Raw genomic sequence first — 17,041 nt, forward strand, 5'->3', positions numbered from 1 at the left:
AGAAATACATTTTTATATAAATATTCATTTGATAAAGTTTATAAAAAGTTGATGTGAGATTGAAGATTTTAGAAGAAAAAAATATGTAAATTTAAAGTATGATATGATGTACGATTGATGTGTCGCATATGCTGTTAATCGTATATCGATAATATTTACTCTCTCCATCCCTCAAACATTTTCCTTTTTTTTTCTTTTTTTCTATTTTGGTTCGTCCCCAAAACATCTTCCTAACCTATTTTTGAAAACAATTTCACTAATTATTATTCTTACAATTTCATTTTTTGTGGGACTCGTTTTCCACTTTCACTGACTATCACTCTTATAATTTCACTTTTTCTGGGACACATTCTCCCCTTATCACTTTATTTAAGTTTTAGTCACACTTGGAACAATCTCAATTAAGTGGGTATAAGGATTCCTATTTTAGATGTCATCATTTTATTAAGTTAAATATTTCAAGTAAAAAAAAGGTGGATTGTGAGGTATGATGAGTTCTTGTTGGTCATTGAGTTTATATACATAAGAAAAGTTGGTATGAGGTTGGGAGGGATTTCAGGCGTTTGAAAATAGATGAATGGACCCTCGAAGTGCTAATGTGTTTTAATTTGGCTGGGTTCCGATAATCAAATGGATATGTAGGATTTATAATTAAATGGATATGTTGAATTTATCTAATAGTTTTATACAATTATTTAATAGTACATGCTTTATCTATTAATAGTTTTATACGATTATTTAATAGTATAGAATTTATCTATAAATTTATATGATTATTTAATAGTTTTTAAATGTAAAAATTGATTAGAAATGTATAGAATAAGAATGAATGAGAATTGAGGAAAATTAGAATGAAGTGATTATACGATGCCACGTAGGATAGTATTTATTTTGCTATAATGTAAAAATTGATTAGAAGTATATATAAATAAATAAGAATGAATGAGAATTGAGTGATTATACGATGCCACGTAGGATAAGATTTATTTTGCTATAATATATGTAGGATTAACAAATTTGATTAATAAAAAAATATTTAATATGTATCTTAAAAAATCATGACATAATCTTTAATTTGGTGTAAAATTTTATGTATAACACAATTTTAAATAATACTCCATCCGTCCCAATAGTAGTGTCCCACTTTTCTGTTGAGCTGTCCCAACAATAATGTCTCATTTCCATTTTGGCAATATATTATCTCTCTATATCTAATATTTAAATAATTTCCATCAACCCACTTTATCTACTAAATGGGACGGAAGGAGTAACATTTTATCGCTAAAATTTAAAAATTCAGTTACAATTTTGTTATTTCTCTACTTTTATCTTTTCTTATTCGTGTAATTTCGTTTATGATAAAATATTCAATATATTTCTCTAACTAAAGATTATGATTAGAGTTTTAATTCGATATATAATATGTAGAAAGTAGATTTAAGATAAAAATATATATAGAAATTAGAAGTTTTAAACAAAATTATTTTATCTCTGTTCTCTTGTGAAATTTTTTTTATGTTTGATTTTTTGATAGAATAATTATGCAATTTTATGGTAGCACATAATTTAAATTTACTGAAATAATCTATATATTATTTGAGAGTGCCCTACACATGTCTCATGTTCAACCACTTTTATACCACTAACCCACTGATAAAACGTAATTATCGGTAAAATAGTACAAATTAAATTTTAAATGCATGTATAAATAAGGGTTAATTAGTTTTAAATCCACAAACTTTACACATTTTTTGGTTTTTCCCAAAACAAATAAAAATGTGTTCTAACACAAACTTTCACACATTTTGGAATTTCCCACGAAAGTCAATTCAAATAAAATTAAATCTATCTTAGAGTCGGATTTTGTTGTCGTGTAATATCTTAAAGGTTTAATTTGGTACAATTTATTTCACAATAATTAAAATATCCAAATTTTATAGTACTCCCTCCGTCCACAATTTAATGCCCTATTTGGCTTTAAAAAACTGTCCACAAATTAATGCCCTGTTTTTCTTTTTGTACCTTTTTACTCTCCTACTTTTTCTATATTTACTACCCTTTGCTACTAATGGACCCACCTTCAAACACATTTTTCACTTTTATATTCTATATTTACTACACTTTATCACTTTATCACTTTAGTCAACTATCTTTATCACTTTAGTCAACTACCCTTATATTTCACCACAACACCTTTTTCAGCTTTCTTAGCCTCCGTGCCCACACCCAAATAGGGCATTAAATTGTGGACGGAGGGAGTATATAACATCATACATATCTTCCACGTTAGCAAAATTCAGCGTCACGCCAAATTCAATTTTGTTTGAATTAACTTTTATGGGAAATTCCAAAAATTATGAAAGTTCATGTATTTAAAAAAAACTTTTATTTATTTTGGGAAAAATCAAAAACTATGTAAAGTTTATGTATTTAAAAAAAATTAACCCTAAAAATAATTGTTATCATATTTATTCAAGTTACTTTAACATAAAGGGTGTTCATTTATTGGATGTCCCAAAGGTCGAATGAACTTTATTTTTGAAACTTGTACTTAAACAAAATGACTTAATAGATATGATTTGAGTATTCATTCAAAAATATACATTAAATTATATGTAAATATATGGCATTGCACATCTTGAAATATATGTATGATACATCATTATACTTGAAAAAGATCAAACCCCCACATTGTGATAAAACGTGAGTAACAGATGACCAGGAACTCATAGTGATATAGCGGACATAACTACGAATATGCATAAACCAATGATATAAGGGGCAAACACGCACAACTTGGTTACCCAATTTGGTGTAATATATTAATCACGCCTACGTTTAGGGGCCACGCTTAGGGTAATCTTTCACTACCTGGAGATGAGTTACGAAGGACTTACACAAGAATTGACTCCTATTCCAAAGTAACTCCCTAAATGTCCATCAACGGTGAATAGCTAGCGATGCCTGAAGTAGACACTTGCTTAGGTGACAGTACCAACACTAACACCTAACCCCTCACAAAATAAATAGAGACAAACTCTCAAAGTACCAAACTAATAGCTTACAACTCAACTATGAAGCACAGAAGAGAAAAACCTATCTTTCACAAACACAGTGTATGCAAGAGAGAAAAGCACAAACAAAGACTCAAAAATTAAACCACGGTCGCTTGTTCGAGTCTTCCAGCAATTTATACTTAAAATTGTTTGGAGAAACTATATATATATTTCCAAAACAAACAACCTGCATATTTCCAAGGCTGGAGATATTTTTCACGAATTATCTCCGTAAAAGACAAGATAATCCGGAAGGATAAAGAATATGCACACGCCAGAGATCTTACAGGGATCCACACCAATGATTTACACCAAAATCAATAACTTCGCACAAGGAAACTTTCTATAAGCTCCAACTAGAGGTAGTATATTGAATTGGCTAAACAGGGAAAAAAAGTTAAAAGACGCAAAATTGCAAAGTTATAACAACGGAAAAAGATCAAAAGATAAGAGATGATTTTTTACTTGATATCATAGCTAGATGGCCGACCACATAAATTTATTACCAAACAAGAAAAGAGTCTTGTTTATTAGTGGCTCACAACAAAATTTATATATAGTTGATTGAGGCAAAATGAGATATATTCTTTTTGAAAGATGAAACATAAAATATATTCACTTTTTTCAAAATAATAAAATTTACCCACTTAGGACATTTTTACCCTTATGTATAATTCGTGCATTGCTCGACACTGAAGCATTGAGCACTCAAGTGTCGAGCGTCGAGCATTGAATTGAACTATTTCTCGACACCTCGAGCATCACGTCGAGCAACTGAGAACTGTCGAGCGATCGGGGGTGTCGAGCGTCGAGCATTGAACTGTCGAGCAAGGCGAGCAATAGTTCCTAATTGAATTATTGCTCGACACCCCGAACATCGAGTGCCAAGCATCGCGTGTCGAGCAATTTAGAACTGTCGAGCGACGCGAATGCGTCGAGCATCGAGCATTGAACTGTCGAGCAAGGCGGAGATGTCGAGCGTGGCAAACAATAGTTCAAATTGAACTATTGCTCGACATTAAGTGTCAAGCAACTGCATTCGAGCACTGAACCGTCGAGCATTGAATTGTCAAGCACTGAACCAACGAGGCGGAGGAGTGGCGCGGCGGAGGCGCGGCGTTGTAGCAGATCTAGAGAGAGCATCGCGACGGCACGACGGAGAGGCGGCGCGGAGGAGGAGGCGTCGCAGCCGCCAAAAACCCTAATTGGAGGCGCTGCACGGCGCGACAGAGAAGGAGGCACCGCAGTGAGGCGAGGCACGGCAGAGATTTTTCAATTCTTAAATGCAAATGATATTTTTTCAATAATATTTTTTATAAAAAATAAATGATACTTTGTATAAAAATAAATAATATATTACAAATGATATTTTATATATATATAAATAATACTTTTAATAATAAAAAATGATATTTTGTTGGATGGATTGGGAGAATCGATCGTAACAAGAAGATAAAAAAAGGGAGGGTGAGCGAGCAGGCACGGGCGCGGGTTTGATCCTACAGCATGGTAAGGTCTTCTTGACCGGAGAATTAGCCATTATCTCTTTTTGTCATCTTGTCAACTCAACATCTCGCCTTTAGACATTCGTAATAATTGGTTTCAATATGACAATATGATCCGTGTAAGTATATTGTTTCGAAAAAAATATGTAGTGAAAAATATTTCTAAGATTTCTTTACATAAATCAACTCATTAAGATTGAGTAATTATGTTTTCTATACGAAACTATCTCGCGGATCACAAACCATATTTAGAACAGATAATATTACTTTGAACAGTAAAAATAATACTACCGCAAGAATATGACTTTTATGGAAATATAATTTCGTATTCAACAGTCTTATTGAATATTCAATTCGAGACTATTTATCCGATACAAATTTTTGCGATTATGATTATAGGCTGATGATCGGCAGTGAGTAGGTTAATTCCTTAAATATCTCCCATGCTGTGCCTGTGTCCATATTGCATAAGCATGTTACCACATGTCTAACCATCACTAATTTTATGTCAAAAAATATGAGTGCAATTTCATAGTCAACGTAGTTCCAGCAACTTGACATAAATATATACATGTCTTTTGTTTTCCACTCACAGTTTTTCCTCAGTTTGGATCATATGATAATAAAAACCACATTGTGCATATGTGCCTTGTTTTATTCGTAATATATATATACATGTATATAGGAGATAAGGTATGAATCATATATTTTAAATCATTGTAATTTCTAATTAATTTATTATTGTTTGAAATTTGCTTTTCAAATTCTGGACATACAGTTTTTGCAATATGATTTAGTACTCCAATAATTGAAAGGCTTGTTGGAAAAAAATGTGTTTTGACTGCTCTGCTCTGCTCGAGGGTGATTAGGTTGGCTATCACCTTCTCTACTCATATTTGGATTCAGATGGATGCGGCGACAATCGTGTTGCTCATGTCTGTTGGGCGTCTTGGTCACACTAGTATTCGTCATACCGTTGCTTGGTTCCGACTATTTACTCAACTTCGGCGAGTCCGTTTCACTCATATCCCTCGTGAGGGAAACCGGCCTATGGATTTTATGGCGAGGAGAGAGCATCAGGTTCAGACGTTGACTACTTTTGACCGCTCTTCTGTTCTGCGGCAGTTTCTTGCCCTGGTTATGATGGATCAGCTTGACTATCCTAATTTTAGATTCAGTGTTCATGTTGATAGCTAGTTTGTTTTGGTCTGTTTCTTTTTTTATTTCGTTTCTTTTGTCTTCTGGATATAGCCATTGTTGCGTTACATCTCTTTATGTCTTGTTCGATTTCTTCTTGTTGATTCTGTTCGGTGTTGTCATTTTTAGGCAGCGTTTTGTATGAGACACTAGTTGATAATTTAACTATTAGTTGGGGGTCTGCCTAACCCCTCGTGACCCTTTCGGGTGTTATTTAAAAAAACAAAAGCCGCCAATGGTTTTGCGCGTTTGCTGTTTCGGAAAAAACATACAATTAATAATTAACGATTTCTTCTCTCTAATCAATGCCTTAATAATCTTGGATGTAATGTGGTTTTCTTTAAGAGTAATTATTGATCAATACGCAACAATTGTATAATTGGTACTTACAAGTTACAACAAATCAAAACGGATTTGGACGGCGAATAGAAATGTGCTTTAACTGACACAAAGTCCATAGGGGGTTCATAAAAATCCAGGGTTTCGTATAGTTGGAATAAATAACTGAAGTTATTTGATAATAATGTAATCATGTTCTGGAAGTAAATTTTATAGTCATGTAATCATGTTCTGGTAGTAAATCATGCATTACCACTAAATTCGGTCAACGTAAATCATACTCAAGATACAATAAAGTCAATGCTGCATTATGACCACCTACAAATTAATTTAATAAAAAAAATTATTTATTTTATTTTATTTTTAAATAAAAATAAAATATAATTATTTTTATTTTTAAAAATATAAAAATTACAAAAAAATAACTATAATGTGGACAATACAATAAAATAACTAATTTTTTTATTAAAAAAATAAATTAAACAAATAAAAAAATCTTCCTATTTAACTTGTTTGTGGTGGCCACAGTATCGCAGTTTAGAATTTATATACTTTTGTAACTTTTTTAGTTTTTTAAAAATTAAAGTAAAAGTAAAAGATTATCAAAAAATAAAAAAATAGCTTCAATATAGACAATATAGTAAAATAACTATTTTTTTATTTAAAAAATAAATTACTTTTTTCTTTAACTAGTTTGTGGGCAGCTAGACGGTGACCGTATATATAGATTTATTGATTAAATTGATCAATGAGAATATTGTTGACCAAACAATGAGGAATGGACCTAGGATTTGGTGAAGAATGAATAACCAACCGACATTTAACTGAAAAAACTAACTACAACCGCAAGACAAAAGCAGCCTTTCAACTAATACATAGATTAATTAATTAATTAATTAATTAAGTAATTAATTATTTAACAGTCATTTCTATGGCGTAAAAGCAGGCAGCTTACAAGCTTCGACAGAAATTGTGGGCACCTATTGCTAGGGATGTAAATGAATCAAATAATTTTGGTTCGATTCGGTATTTGATTCGAATTTTTGATATTCGAATACGAACTTTTATGATTCGAATATGAATACAAATACTTTTTGTGATTCGTTTAGTTATCAAATATAATTCAAGAATTACGATATTCGATTCGGTATTCGAAAATATTCGATATATATATATATATATATATATATATATATATATACTAAAAGTAAATAATAAAATAGATTTAAAATAAAATAAATAAAAAATACTAGTAATATTTATTAAAATAAAAGTGAATTACAATAATAGCACTGTTGATAGCATTCGCATGCTTGCTTTATTTATTCAAACAATTCTAGTTCATTGAAGTGCTATGACGTACTTCTATTTATTGAAGTGTTATATAAGAGTTCTTATTGATGTTTGCTTTATTCAAATGCTTACTTATGCTATCCAAACTTTTGAATATTAGAGTTGGATTTTGAAACAGAAGAATATATTTTTAGCATATATTATTGAATTTTTAAGTAAATGTAATGTGCGTGATCTCCATATTATTTGAAATATTATTTTAGATTTTTTTTTATTAAAATTGTGAATTGAATATATTCAAATTAAACTAAATAGTAGAAATTTTTTAATAAAATATTCGATTTAAATTGTATAACACACACTTGTAAAAAAAATGAAATGAATATTCGATTCGATTCGAGTATTCGCGAATCAGTATACGAATCGAATACGAATAGTAAAATATGATTCGAAAGATATTCGAATGCCGATTCGAATATGCAATTACTTTTACGAATATATCGAATCCAATGATATTCGATTTGATTCGGTTCGTTTACATCCCTACCTATTGCTATTGGCCTCACAGACATGCATGTTCTCTATTTGGGAGGATCATCATTCATGCATTCTAAACACACATATCTATGCTCGATTAATTCTCCCTCTCTCTCTCTCTCTCACACACACACACACACACACACACACATACACACACACTCAGGTGGTAGCATTGGTTTTGCAGGTGGCCACTGTCACGACCTTCATTTACATGAGTAAAATATCTTGCTTGTATATTTCAAATGTATATGTTAACATGTGACCTGCAGATAGCTAATCCTTATTGTATTATATATCAATTAAAATACATATATGTCTAGCGTTATTAAACTGAAAAAGCATAGGATCCGCCTACGCCTTAACTTAATTACTTCACTGCATGCATCTCAAGAAACTTGCTCTTTGTTTCTATGATCAATTACTTCTTCACATGGTTTTGAAATGTTTCATTTGAAAACTTGGGTATATACCATACAATCGAGCTGACCCGTACCCAAAATAGTGTTATTTATAATATTCGGGCCAAAATATAAGTTCTGATCAAGGTGCGGATCAGGGTCTAAGTGAGGGTGCAACTCGGTTGTACCCAAAATTAACCACCTCAATAATAAATCCATTTGAGATAAAATTCGATTTTTTTATTATTTCGGTGAATAAAAAAATCTTGACCGAGACGTTTATCGCAAATAGTTGGTCTAGGCTTGTAGCCCATCTTTATTTTCGTGCTGCAAAGTGGTGATTTGGTATTGTGCAACTCCAGATAAAAATTGGTGGTACACTGCTCACAGCACTATTCATTTTATTCCTTTTTCTTCTTTTAATTTTCAGTTCTCGTAATTAATATACTAATTTTAGGATTTTAAGTGAAACTTAGCATCCTCTTTTTTCAAGACTTTCATAATTGTTAGGCTTATATTTGTTTTTATTATTTTTTACCTGGGAAATGGGGACGACGGGATTTAAACCACAAACTTTCATTGTTAACATCGATTTCCCCAGAGGGTCATATTAGTGGAGATATAAAGTTCAAAAGCTATGTTGTTGAAAAGCCGAATCAGTTAAAAGGATGTCAATTCTGGTGCTAGATAACTAGCTCTACTTAAGTAGTACTCCAACAAACTGATAGGACACTGTTGAAATTTTTCATTGATGTCTGTATACTTTTTGTCGGTATCTGTCATAATCGACGGATCACCGATGCCTATCACTGGTGGCCATTAGCCTAAATCGGTACTCAGTATACCGACATAACACGTATTTATCGGGCAGTTAGCGACGGAATCAGCGATGAAAGTTCCCTCAGTGATCCTGATCCTATGACAACGTCGGCGTCGTTTCCCGGTCGCCGATGACATCTCCAACGGACTTGTCCATCGATACTACCAATAGAATGTTTTCCGTCGCTGTTTCTCGATTTGTGCGCAACTAGGTTGCCGACTGAACATAGTCCGTCAGTAGTTAATTAAAAACAAAAATATTTAATTTCAATATACTCAGTTATCGACGATCTATTATAGAGTTTCATACAAGTATTTTCATAATCCATCAATACTGTATAAAACACCAAAAACTCGCGCAAATTATTACTCCCTCCGTCCCCAAAAAGTTTGCCCCAATTTTCTTTTTGAGGTGTCCCCAAAAAGTTTGCCTCAATCTCCTTACTTTTTATTTTTGTAAATGATCCCACCATCAACTTTACAATTACAACCCTTTTATAAACACTTTTTTTGTACATGACCCTACCATCAAATAACTTTCTATCAACTTTTATTAGAACCACGTTCCGTTTGGAGCAAACTTTTGAGGGACGGAGGAAATATTAAATTCACGTGGATCCCAGACCTATGTATGTTTGTGTTTAACTATATGCATATTGTGTTTAATCATATATATTTTGTGTTCAAACAACTATTTCGCTTCTTCCCTTTAACCTATTTCTTATATTTCTAGATTCCACATTTTAGGCGTTAATGGAGGCGCATGGTTGACACTAGCGCTGTCGTCTTCGTCTGAAATTCATCTTCCCATGAGTATTGCCACCTCTTTTTTCTGTTTTTCACAGAATATATGATCGTACTTTTCAAATGTTGAAATTTAATTTCTTGAAATTTGAAGGTGATTTCACATTCCCATGATATATATATATATAAACTTCTCGATCAATTCCTTCAAAAAAAAGTTTCTTAAAATATATTAATATACTTTGAATTCAAGATGTAATCGCGTAAAAATATGAAGAGAGATCACTTCAATATAATTTATAAAAAAGTATTTTATATATTCATTTTTATGTTCAACATTACATTGTTTGTGCTTAAGATTAAGCGCAAAAAATATGGATATGCTTGGATTTCATGATGAAATCCTTAAAATTCAAAGTGATAAGTTCCACTAGAATTTTTTTTGAAATTATTCATGAATATTTGTGTGCAACATTATGCACATTTGCATTTAACATCATGCATATTTATGCTTAACATCATGTTTATTAAAAAAGCGTTACAACTTACATAACGAGGAAAACCTAAAAGCATCGCATATTCAAGAGACAATAATACTCCTTCGTATTTTGTACTGAAATGTCTCTACCTCATGTCATGTTTTTATATATTCATATATATGAACATTACATAGATTTGAATATATATATATATATATATATATATATATATATACACACACGAACCATTATATATATAGAATAAAAACTTATTTTAAAATATATATTAAAAATGGGAGAAAGGTGCAGATTGGCCCTCGAAGTAGTAGCTCCTATAGCGTATAACCCCTCTTACTCACTGTGTGCAACTAAATCCCTGAACTCCGAAAAAAGGGTGCAAATTCACCCCTCTGACCTAACGCCGTTAAGTGTCCGTTAACATTTAGGTTTAATTGCACCCTCTACTTCAGGGGTGGATCTGCACCTTAATTTATTTATTTTTTTAAATTTCAGCAACCCACCTCCGGCATCAACTTAACCGCCCCCGTACTCATCGATTCTGACTTGCACCTTGTCAGCTCGCACACGCGCAATCTCTTGGTTGTCGACTGCCCACTGCTTACATGCAGCAACGCCACGAACTTCTTCACCGCCCCGCACAACAGCATCTCCTCCAACACCTTAACATTTTAGGCTTATCTTATGATATTAATTGTGTATATATTTATCTATATAATATATATTTAAATTTTATTTATTTATTTTTGAATAATTATTAAAACTCTAGATAATAATTATGATTTTATTTTTGATTAATTTAATATTTGTAAATTTATTTTAAAAGAGAAAAAAGAATGGATCCGGGTCAAGACTCGAGACCCTGAGAATCTAATGGATCTGGACATGAATCTCATTTTTTTGGACCTAATGGATTTGGACCGGATCCTGACCTAAGTAAAAAAATACGGATATGGATTTGGACCAAGAAGGATTCGATCCAGGTCCACATTTGGAGTTGGTGATGCTGCTGCATGTCGGCGGTAAGCAGTCGACGATCAAGAGATTGAGCGCGTGCGAGCTAACAAAGTGTAAGTTGGAGCCGATGAGTACGGGGGGCGGTTAAGTTGATGCCGGAGGTGGGTTGCTGAAATTATAAAAAAAAATAAAAAAAATTAAGGTGCAGATCCACCTAGAGGTGGCCAAAAAAACCGGAACCGGGAACCGAACAGGAAAACCGGACCGTCCGGGACGGTTCTGGAACCGGAACCGTGATACACGGTTCCGAACCGGAACCGAAACCGTGCTCGGCCGGTTCAGTTACGGTTCCGATTTCTCAAACCGCCGGTTCCTGGTTCCGAACCGGAACCGAAACTGGGAACCGAGAACCGGGTTGGAACCGTGCCAGAACCGCCTTGGAACCGTGAACCGAAGGTTCCACGGTTAGAACCGGGAACCGTGGAACCGTGCCTAGAACCGTGCCTAGAACCGCCTTTTAATTTTAGTTATTTGGTCAAATAATTATTGTCGTAAGAAAAAAATAACAATTGATATGAATAAATGTAATATTTTTAGAAAAGATGAAATAATTGGAAAAAAAGAAAAAAATATAAAAAATGTGAAAATAAAAAATTAACGAAAAAATAAAGAAAATAAAGAAAATCATTTACTAAAATAAAATAAAGAAAATATTTGGTCAAATAATTATTGTCGTAAGAAAATTCTTTACTATTAATATGATGAAAGGTAATCTATCAAAAATATTACTACAATTTTTCATATTGATAGTGTCACCAAAGGTAAGACGAAGGTAAGAGAACTACGTGGACTTTGATTCCTTCGGGATACATAGGCAACTCAATTATAACTTAAATGTTATAATTAAGCTCAAGTTCTATTTCCTTTATTTCTTTTTTTCCTCAATTAAAAGTTGTAAACTAAATTGCCTTAATTTTATTTTAGCATTCAAATGTTGTAATTTGTAAATTTTATTTACAAGAGTTGTAAGGTATAACTTTGAATTATAAGTTCAATTTAGAAAATAATGTATATGAACTTTATATTTTCTTGTGTCATTTATTTTATTAAAGCAAATTTCATTAAATTTTACACAACAATACATAAAATAATAAAAATTACATTTAAAAAAAAAAAACGGACGGTTCTAACGGTTCGAACCGGAACCGGAACCGGAACCGGAACCAGAACCGGTTCACGGCTCGGAACCGAAACCGTGAGGGTTATTTTTCGGTTCGGTTCCGGTTCCAGTTTTTGGAACCGGGAACCGGCGGTTTCGATTCTGGTTCGAACCGGGAACCGAACCGTGGCCACCTCTAGATCCACCACTGAAGTAGAGGGTGCAATTAAACCCAAACGTTAACGGACACTTAACGGCGTTAGGTCAGAGGGGGGAATTTGCACCCTTTTCTCGGAGTTCAGGGGTTTAGTTGTACACACAGTGAGTAAGAGGGGTTATACGCTATAGGGGCTACTACTTCAGGGGCCAATCTGCACCTTTTCCCATTAAAAATTAGGGGTTATGGCAAAAAAAGTACATGAACTTTGAAAAAAGTTGTAATTTTCACCTGAACTTGTAATTAAGCCACAAAATACATGAATTTATATTTTTGTTGCAATTTTCACCTAAGTTTGACTTTCGACAAAATTAGATCTTAAATTGACAGCCGAAATTAGGTCAAATATATTAATTTTTGCCTTCTTAGATCTCCGAACTTCTCAATACTCTTCATCATCATAAGTTAGACCAACATCAGGTGAACTTTCGACTGTCAACTAAGCTTTAATTTTGTCGGAAGTTAAACTCAGGTAAAAATTATAATAAAAATATAAATTTATGTATTTTTAGCTTAATTAAAAGTTTAGGTGAAAATTTTAACTTTTTTGAAAGTTTGTGTATTTTTTTTCTGCCATATCCTAAAAATGATTTTCGGCCTTTAAATTATAAAGAGTGACGATGAATTCATATGTAGTATTTTATAACGAGCACTACTGTATGAAAATGACAGGTGTATTATGAGTTTTATCTGCAGGAGGTGGGATTGGTGAATATGTATGTTGATGGGCCATCTACAATGCTCTTAATTATCTGAGGAGGCACATGGACATATATCACCAAATCTGATATTTTCCCAAACAGTTGAATCAAGACAATATCTAAAACAACAAATGCATCTATATTTAGTTTCACGTTCTTTATTATATTACTGCTATTAATGGACCCCCTTTAATTAAATGAGAGAGTGTGACAATACTAGCTATTTCAATTAATGAAATAAGAACTTTTTGAGGAATTAAAAACAAGTGTGTCGAACCCGATATTAGATAATTACGTGATGTTTATACTCTCTTAATAAGTAGTATTCCATCGGTCCCACGAATCTTGAGTCACTTTCTTTTTTCGATCGTCCCACGAATCTTGAGTCATTTTCTTATATAGCAAAAAAATTCTCCTTTATTCATCTTTTTACTTTTTCATCTACCACCTTTAACATACTAAATACTACTTCTTAATTTTTGTACCGAAAAGAATTGACTTAAGATTCGAGGAATGAAGGGAGTATTATTTTGCCAAACTGCCATTTTATTCAAAGATTATTATCATGATGTTTTTCTGGAAGTTAAAAAGCGCCGAGTCCGAGTTTAATTGAATACTTATATTCTATACGGCAATGAAATCGTGTTATTGTAGAATTTTGCTCTTAATGCTTTAAGTAGGTTTCGGGTCAAGATTAGACGAGCTTTGTTTTATATTTTTTCTATATATATTTTATATTTTATTTTTTGTTATGGAGCAAAATTATAATGCCGACCAACTTAATTCCAAATGTTTCTTTTAATAGCCTGAGTATGAAAAATTGGACCAACTTATAGAATATCAAACAATTTAACCATCCACCAATATTAAAAAAAAAAAAAAAAAAATCTCACATCTTATAAATATGCGTTGCAGGACTTTAAAGATTTAGATAATGACCATGAATAATTAAAGGCGCACTTAGTTATTCTCCATTAAAATCTATACTATATTAAAAACGGAGTTTTCAATTTCAAATTGATTTCAAATCAATTTCAAAATTGAGTGGTAATTTTGTAGTTAGAATAAAATTGAAGGCTTATTATAAGCTATACATCTTTTTTTTCTTTAACTTCTTATTTTTCTATTTTACTCCCTCCGTCCCCAAAATAAGTTCCTCTTTGGGGACGGCACGAGTTTTAAGGAAAAGTGGTAAAGTATATTGATAGTGGAGAAAAATATGTTATAATTAGTATTGTGAGTGGTGAAAAGGTGAAAAAGTGTTATACTCCCTCCGTCCCATTATTGAAGACACACTTTCCTTATTGGGCTGTCCCAATAATAAAGACACACTTCTATTTTTGGAAAAAATTAGAGGAGTAATACATTTAATTAATCCTACCCTAATTACACTATAAAAGTTGAAACCCTAAACTATTCTAACCTATTCTCTCCCAAACCAGCCACCCCATTTCTGGAACACACCCAAATCCGCTGCTCATCCCCTCCTCCTCCTCCTCAGCGCAGTCCCCGCCGGCGAGGCACAACCACCGTAGAACACCCCTCGCCCCTCCGTCAACTACCATTTCTGGGGGCTAGGTTTTGCAGGGCGTCTGTGAAGAGAGGTGAAGGGAAGAGGATGACGCGTTCTTCCTTTAGAATCGCCGCCGACCTCCATCTGGAATCGTCGGCGCCCTTCACCTCGTCCCTCTATCGTGTTCTTCTTTTGGAATCGCTACCGCCCTCCTCTTCAACCCTAGATCTCCGGTCCGGCTGAAAACCCCTGGCCCCAATTTCCAACCTCAGATCTCCACTGCCGCAACCGCCGCCTTCCTCTCCAATCCCAGATCTCCACCACCGCAACCGCCATCTATGGAGGCGCCGCCTCAAAACCCTAGCCCCAATTTTTAGAAATCGTCCCCAAAATCGTCCTAACTCCAGATCTCCACCACCATCTCCTGATTAGCGGCGGTGGCCGGCGATGATTCCGCTAAGAAATGGACCGTTGATTTTGGGTTCATTGTTTTTTTTTTAATTCAATTTCATTGTGCTGCCTTTTTTAATTTTCCTGTAATACACTATGAATTGGAATTTTCAAATCTGAATTGAAATGCACTTGAAATTTTTGGTTTGATTGTGCAATTTGCTTGTGTGAGTTCACGGTTATGGTGATAATTTTGGTCGGCGGCGGTGGTGGTGGTGGTGGTCGGCGGTGGTTTGTATTGGTACAATGCTGCTACCTTTTTGGAAAGAAAACAGTAACTTAAGAAAAACCACAAACAAAAAAATCGAAAAAAAAATAATGAGAATAATTAAATTAATTAAAAATTTTGAAATTCTGAATTTTTAAAATTAAAAAATCAATTTGCAATGTAAAATAAAAATAAATAAATTCAATAAACAAAAGTTAATCACCTACACTAATAGTGGTGGGCCACAACACTTTAACAACTAATTTACCTCTCCTTAATCTCCGTGCCCAAAAGACCTGTGTCTTTATTAATGGGACGGAGGGAGTAATTAGTATTGGGAGTGGTGAAAAAGTGAAAAGTAAGAATAAATAAATTATTATTAGTGGTGGGGTAGTTGTCCAAAAATGGAAAGAAAGAAAGAGGAACTTATTTGGAGGACGTCCCAAAAAGGAAAAAAAATGAACTTATTTCAGGGACGGAGGGAGTATTTCTTTTTTAAAATTGTGAAATTCGACTAATTATAAAATATTTGATGTGCATATCAAATTAAAGATCATGACAAGAGCTTTAATTTGATATATGTTATGTAAATATTAGATTTTAAATATAAAAATTATATTTATTTAAAGATTAAAACTTAAGAAAATTCTCTCTCCTCTCTCCTCTTTTTTTTTGAATAAATCTATTTTTTTCAATTATCTTTTAACTTATATTGTTTTCTTTTTTCACAATATTATTTTTTATTAATATGAATTATTCTTTATTATTTTTATATTAAACTAAAATATATTTATCTTAAATTATAGTATTTTTAATTATATTTAGAACTTTTATATAATTATTAAATGATAATCAATTTTATATATAATAAAATATAAAAATATTTTTCGTGCATTGCACTAGTGCAAATGCTAATTTATAGAGTAAAATCTAATAGGATACCAAATATTTTGAGATAGCTATAATTTAAATTCTAAATTTTGGACCTTATTTCTCTTTATATCCAACCTTTAAAACCTTCGGACTTTCAGAATGTTGCTCTCCTGATCTCCTCTAATTTTGTGTATATATTTGGAATTGAGATTTAGGCATTCATTCAACGTCGAATTCTCTCCCTAAAAAAAAGGTCGAATTCTAAAATTAATTGAGAGATTTTAAAATCGATTATTTGAGTTGTCTGTCTTCTTCTATTATCAATTTCATCATCAGATGTGGCAGACAATTGAGTAATTGAGTCAGATTGACATAATAGAGTTAAAGCTTTCCGATGATTCAAATTGTAATTCCAAACGTCTGAAAATTGATAATACGAAAAGACAACTCGAATAATAAATATTAAAAAACTTTTAATCATTTGAGCTTCATTGTCAAATGAATGTCTAAATCCCAACACTAAGGGAGGTGTATTAGTTGTGGAGTTTAATAGATTTCTATGAATTTTAAAAGTC

General features: G+C 32.6%; 1 protein-coding gene across 1 annotated transcript in view; it reads right to left on the reverse strand.

Moving 5' to 3' along the window:
• LOC131012154 (endoplasmic reticulum oxidoreductin-1-like) overlaps positions 1-17,041 on the reverse strand; it is a 606,214-nt gene that overhangs the window by 422,408 nt on the left and 166,765 nt on the right. The gene's annotated exons all lie outside the window — the stretch shown is intronic.

This window comes from Salvia miltiorrhiza, chromosome 2 (assembly GCF_028751815.1).
Source record: "Salvia miltiorrhiza cultivar Shanhuang (shh) chromosome 2, IMPLAD_Smil_shh, whole genome shotgun sequence".
In the NCBI taxonomy this organism is placed as follows: Eukaryota; Viridiplantae; Streptophyta; class Magnoliopsida; order Lamiales; family Lamiaceae; genus Salvia; species Salvia miltiorrhiza.